Source organism: Panicum hallii, chromosome 8 (genome assembly GCF_002211085.1).
Source record: "Panicum hallii strain FIL2 chromosome 8, PHallii_v3.1, whole genome shotgun sequence".
NCBI lineage: Eukaryota > Viridiplantae > Streptophyta > Magnoliopsida > Poales > Poaceae > Panicum > Panicum hallii.
This window is the reverse complement of record NC_038049.1, coordinates 22,295,064-22,301,436: the sequence shown is the minus strand read 5'-3', so window position 1 is coordinate 22,301,436 and position 6,373 is coordinate 22,295,064.

The following is a 6,373-nucleotide window of genomic DNA, read 5'->3' as shown; positions in this document are numbered from 1 at the left end:
TCCAGAGGGCTCCAACGTGCTTCAATCGGTATAATCCCTTGGCCTGTCGGGTAACGTCCCGATAAACCACCGATACGCAGGATCAAATAAGGTTGCCTCACACGAAGGTGAGTCCAGAGATACAATCACCATCACATTTTATATCATAGAGAATTACATTACAAGAGTTTCCAAAAAGAAGTATGAAGTTTCAAATTTAGAGAAAAGATTACAAACTGTAAAGCTAGGGTTAAAAGCAGCGGAAAACATACGCGAAGAATTACAACACGTCGTCAAGGTGGATGTCATGCTAAGGCCAGACACGACATCACTCGAGATCATCAGTATTGGTCGGGGACGGATCTCATTCCTCGGACCAATCTTCTGGAAAAGCACAGGGCCATGACAAGGAAAGAGTAGGGTCTTCAAAGGCTTTACCTGAAAAACATAAAGCTAGCAAGGCTGAGTATACTAATACTCAGCAAGGCTTACCCGGGATTGGGTATACTTTAGCCCATAGCTAGACTCATGAAGGCATTGTAAAGGCTCTTGGTTTATTTTCAGCTGAAAAGCAACAGAGAGTATGAACTACTTTCAAGTTTTAGCTTTCAGATTCTAGCTTCATTAGCCATTCTAGGTTAGCACCTATACTAAACAAGCATGATTGATATTATCATTCACCAAGATTATCTCATTAACAGTTACACTTCTTACTCAATGTGGTAAAAGGGATAAGCAATCTCAATCCTCGTGAGAGGCGGACGATTCGAATCGAATTTAACCTTGCAAGGTAAACCTAACACACACGCTTGGAACACCAACAGGGCGTTCCAAAGCAACCGTTTACCTTTCTTTCCGACTCGTGGACAGGCCACCACAAGCGACTTGCAGGACCGTACGCACACCCAATGTGTACAGGACATACGTCTGTAGCGCGACTACAAAACCCGTATTCCTGTCTGCCTTGCAGAACGTACTCCCACAGGTCGGTGCGTGAAAAGAACCAAATTAATCGAGTGGTGGGAGGTATGTCCACTTACCGGGCCGATTGGTTACTAGGCTTACCGCTTACCATATTTCGCGGCATGTGGCTAGTACTTTCAAAAACTTAGCCACCACTACCACACATTTCGACCTTAAAGCTTTTACCAAAACAGACAGGGTAAACTTCCAGGTCATGATACAACACATAACCCTGTCCGTCATCCTTATAGTGATTGCAGAAATATAAACATGCAACTCCTATATCGCGCGAGTGACAGGAAATCACTCGACTTCTACCGGTCCTATTAGCGAAGCATCTAACCGATAAGGACTCGGAAGCATTACATTGGATTCCTAGGATTTATGCATCTAGGGTTTCACTTCAACTCCTAGACTTAATGCAAGATATAATATAGATAAGCATAGATTGCAGTGTAGATAAAGTAATGGGATATGTCCGGGGCTTGCCTTTACTGGTGGGTCTGAAGTCAGAAATGTCAATATCTTCCGAACTTTGGTTCGGGGCTTCAGTCAGTTCCTTGATGACGTTCACTTGATCTTCAGGAATATCCTCCGCAGACTCCTAGGAGATCTCGTAGGTACCGTTTGTAGAAGTAGTCGTATCTACATGCAATGCAACATTACATTCAAATGTGTACACAAAACTATTTTACTTCACAACAAAGTTACAATCCAGCACTTATCTAACACACTATTCACATAACAACCAAAAAGATCTGAACTAAACCTAGACAGAGCTTTAGGGGGCAACTAACTAGAATCGGCTACTCGTTGAAGATTACAACAGAGCCGATTGGAAACAACGAGGGTTTAGCTGATTGATGAGTGCGTCGGTTTCCTAGGTGATCGATGAAATCATCGATTACCTTGGCAGAAGGATGATTTCTAAAGTAGTTGTCTTAACTGAGATGTGCTTAGGTGTTATCTAGGTAACTAAGTGTGGTTGTATCGACTCGATTACGTCAGCACAACTATTGAGTGACGTACAGCCGATGGGGTATGGTTAAGGGTATAGAACCGATAGATATGTAGCCGATTTCTCAGTTGATAAATCGACTGATAGAAGTGTATAGATAAGGGTGGGAAAACTAAGGATCGATCGGCCGTGTTTGACCGATACGGAAAACGACTAGAATCGGCTTGGATCGGCCGATAGCAAGAACCCTAAGATTGTGGGTGTCTTTTTGATACATCGTCTTTGTGCAGTCAATGTAGGACAGAACAAAAGAATTGTATCGGCAATAGCCGATACTAGAAAGATAACAATCGTATCAGTTAACCAGCCGATGGTAGAAGCATACCGAAAGAAATGCATCGGCCGATAACTGTTACACAGAAGTATTCTAAACTCAAAGGAAACGGATGTTTAGCGGTTGGGTTGATAACCTGACACTGAAGCATAGCGGTCGAGACGTATTAGCTAAGCAGCAGATATACATGGACTAACAGGAATCCTTATACGAAAAAGGGTCTTAAGAAGGTTGCAATCAAGACGAGAACAATGTGTTGATGGCAGGGATATGAGCGTTTGTGTGATGTATTAACTAATTACCACACTTTTCCACTTGAAACATACATCCTATGATTTATCTTTCAGCTAAAACACATGCATACAATATATGGTACAAACAAAGCATTCATTCCCTAATATTTAACCTAGACCACAGATCAAGATTTTCAATTCAAGAGCATAGCACAAACTTATAAATGTTCCCTGATTTGAAATAAAGAAAGTTTTGAAAATTTTACAAAGGACACCCTAGAACTTTCTAAAACATAGCAATCAAGTCCTTGGTCCGGGAAAACAATTAATAGGAAGTTAACGACAATATTCCGGCCAAGGAATCGCCGGCATTAAAAAGATCCCGTGAATCAGGGCAAACCTTGGGTTATGGAAAAGAACGGACGGAAAGTGAAGTCCCGTGGCGAATAAGGTTGGCGATGAGAAGTATTCGACGGTGATGAAAAGTAGAAGTTGCTGGGTGTCGTGGACTCCTGGGACGAGACGACAGAGTCGGATTAGTTTGCTAGGACAACTCCTCCGCGAACCTCCAGGGTCCATCTGCTCACGCGCTAAACCTTCTTTTGTTTACGCATGTGTGCCACTGAAACACGGCCGGCACACCCGTGTAGCTTCCTACAGGACTGCCGTGCTTGGTTGTATTGAGGCTCCTCCGAGCTCGTCACGCCCGACCACTGCCTTTGCTCCACAGCTTCCTCCTCAGCGGTCTCCAACGTCCCTCGCGTGGCTCCATTGCTTTCCCCGTGCGGGTCCGCGCTGAGTCACCGCGCCGCGGCACCGCGAGCCCTGAGCTCCACCCCTGCGCCATCGCCGACAGCCTCGCCGATACTTCCGCGTACGTGTGCCTGCGCATTCCCGCACCGCGAGCTCCGCGCTCAAGCTCGCGCAAACCATTCCACAACGCGCCGCCGGCCCCGCATCCGCACACGCACGCTTGCACGTTGTCGTCCTGCTCGGCCACCTCTCCTGGCGCACGGCCCCTGCACACATCGCCCGTGTGCCGCTCACGCCTGCGCAAGTCCAGCCTCTGCGCTCCAGCGCTTGCACTCCAGCTCCCGCGCGCGCTCACGCCCCGCGCTGCTTGCGCCACTGCCGCGCACGCCTACTGCCGCTCGCGTGCCCCATTCAGGCGCCATTCGCCCAGCGCACGCGCGCGTCCCGCACGCCTGGTTTGCCTCCGCACTCGAGCCAGCGCGCTCCCACGCCGCGCATTGCACGCCACCAGTCCCGTGCGCCGCTCATGCCGCGCACCTCGCACCAGTGCTTGCCACCAGCGCCCGCGTGCTCCTGTGCTCGCATGCCCACGCCCACACACTCCTGCTCCGACGTGTTCCTGCGCCGAGCTACAGCCAGAGCCGCCAACTGCTCGCCCAGCTCCCACCGCGGCCGTCTCTCCTGTTCGCGCCGGCTCCCGCCCGCTCGGCTCACACACCTGCCGCGCGCACGCTCCACTTGCGCGCTCAAGCCGAGCCGCCACCGCTGGGAGTCGCTCGCTTGCGCCCCGCTGCTGCCACAGCCCGCGCGCCGTCACCGCCCCAACGCCCAGCGCTGCTGCCCAGCGCCTGCCTCCCTCCGCTCCTGGGCCCGCCTACCGCGCAGCACCTCCGCTCGAACCGCCGCTGCGCCCGCTGGCCCGCACCGCGCTGCGCGCCGCCCGCACGCGCCCGCTACCGCGCCTCCTCGCGCAGCGCCGCCCTGCGCCTGGGCCCACGCCGCGCGCCGCCCCGGCTCGGCGCCCGCCGCTCGCCTGGGCCGCGCGTCCTGCCGCGCGCTGCCCCAGCGCCGGCCTCCGCTCGCCAGCCGCCGCGCCGGCCCGCGGCTGGCCGCCCGAGCCGCGCGCGCTCGCGCGCACCCGCGCCGAGCCGCGCCGCCGGCTGCGCAGCGCCCCGCGTGGGGCCGCCTGCGCTGGCGCCCGCAGCTGCTTGGACCAGCCTCCCTCTGCCGCCCGAGACCAAGCGCCTGGCCAGCGCCTGCTGCTCCCTGTGCTGTTTGGTTGGAGGAGAGGAAGGGGAAAAACAGGAAGGGATAGAGATGGAGAAGAGGAAGGGAAAAAAAGATTGAACAGAGCTGCTGCCGTGGAAAGGAGATAAGGCGCCAGAGATAAGGAAACAGAGGAGAAAGGGGATTGGTTTTCCCCAAGGGCTTATGCGTAAAAACAGAAAACTACGAGGGCCTGACTGTAAAATAAAATTTCCTGTTGATTTAAAACTCAAATGAAGAAATGCCCAAAATGAAAGTTGGAGAGTTTTTCAAACTCTACAACATTGCTTTAGGGCTCAAGTTCAAAAACTCAAAATTTACATTTTTACATGTGAATCTTTGAACAAAAGTCGGATTTGAATTGCTTTTGTCCTAGAAATGTAATTTATAAAATTTCAGGACCTAAATGCAAGCATTTATGACACGTCATAATGACGGGATAGACTCGTCATAATGGTTGGATAGACATGTCATGATGACTTGCATCTTTTACACTTTAGTCCTAAGTAAATTTGAAAGTTACTTTTGTAAATCGAACATTTGCATAAAAGGACTTGTACTTTTATAAAATTACATAAACACCCTTGTTTTTACCATTTTACCCTAACTTTTTACCCACTTCAACATATGCATTTCAAATGCAACTTTTTGAGTAAATAAATATATATTTTTACAAGAGATAAAATAAGGAAAATATGTTTACAAAACCACCTTTCACTTATTTTAAAATTATCCTTTCCCAAATACATTTTGCAAAAACAACCCTAGGTTTTTCTGTAATTACAAAAATACCCTTTTATTTGCACTTTAAATTTTCAAAAACTTCACATAAACACACATAAACTTTATACAAACAAACACATATTTCACACTAACAAAATATATGTCTAGTTTACAAACACATGAACTGTCACATGGGGATGACTGGAATCGAAGAAGAAAGGCTCAGAGGCGATGATTCGATGAAGGTCCGAGCTGGTGCGGCGAAGTTTCGAGAGCGGCGGCGGTGTTCCAGATGCCGGAATGCAGGAGTGTAACATTCAGGTAATTAGAAATATGGACACTAGATTTTTATGTGAAAAGGGTATGCTTGCTATGGTGCATGTGGGTAGTACAAAAGAATAGGGGTATAATTGTAATTCTGTAAAATACAGGTTCTTTAGTGTTAATTGGGTAAGAATGGGAGATAGCATCAAAACCTAGGAAAAATATAACATTAGGTGTCAAATTTATATTACCATAAGAAAGAAAGTGCAACAAATAGGTTAAATCCTAAGGAAAATAGGTCTTTAAGTAAAAAACAGGGACCTAGATGTGGTTAAAACAAAAATCATGGGTCCTTATATGCAAAATAATTGAAATATAGAAGTAACTTTCAAATTTACTTAAGGGCCAAAATGTAAGAATACAAGTCATCATGACATCCCCTATAAACTTGCAAACATATCTAAAATTACGTCAAATCCACCTTGGTAAGGACAAAAGAATTCAAATTCTACCTTTACTCAAAAATTTAACATGTAAAGCTGTAAACTTTAACTTTTTGAACTTGAACCTTAAAACAATATTGTAGAGTTTGAAAAACTCTACAACTTTCATTTTGGGCTTTTACTCATTAGACCCCTACATCAGTGGGAAATTTTTCTTTACCGAGAGGTCCCTGAGATTCTTGGAATTTCCAAACAGGTCCCCCGGACCCCTTCCCCTCTCTTCTTCTTCCTCGGGCACGTGCTGCCTGCTCTGTTTCCCTGCCGCCGGCGCAGTCCTTCGCCTCTGGCCACCGCTCTCCCGCCGCCGCCGCGCCACCTCCTGCTGGGATCACTTCCACGCGTCGTCCTCTCCCTATCCCGGCCCTATTCCCCTCTCTTGCTGCCCTTCCCCGCGCGC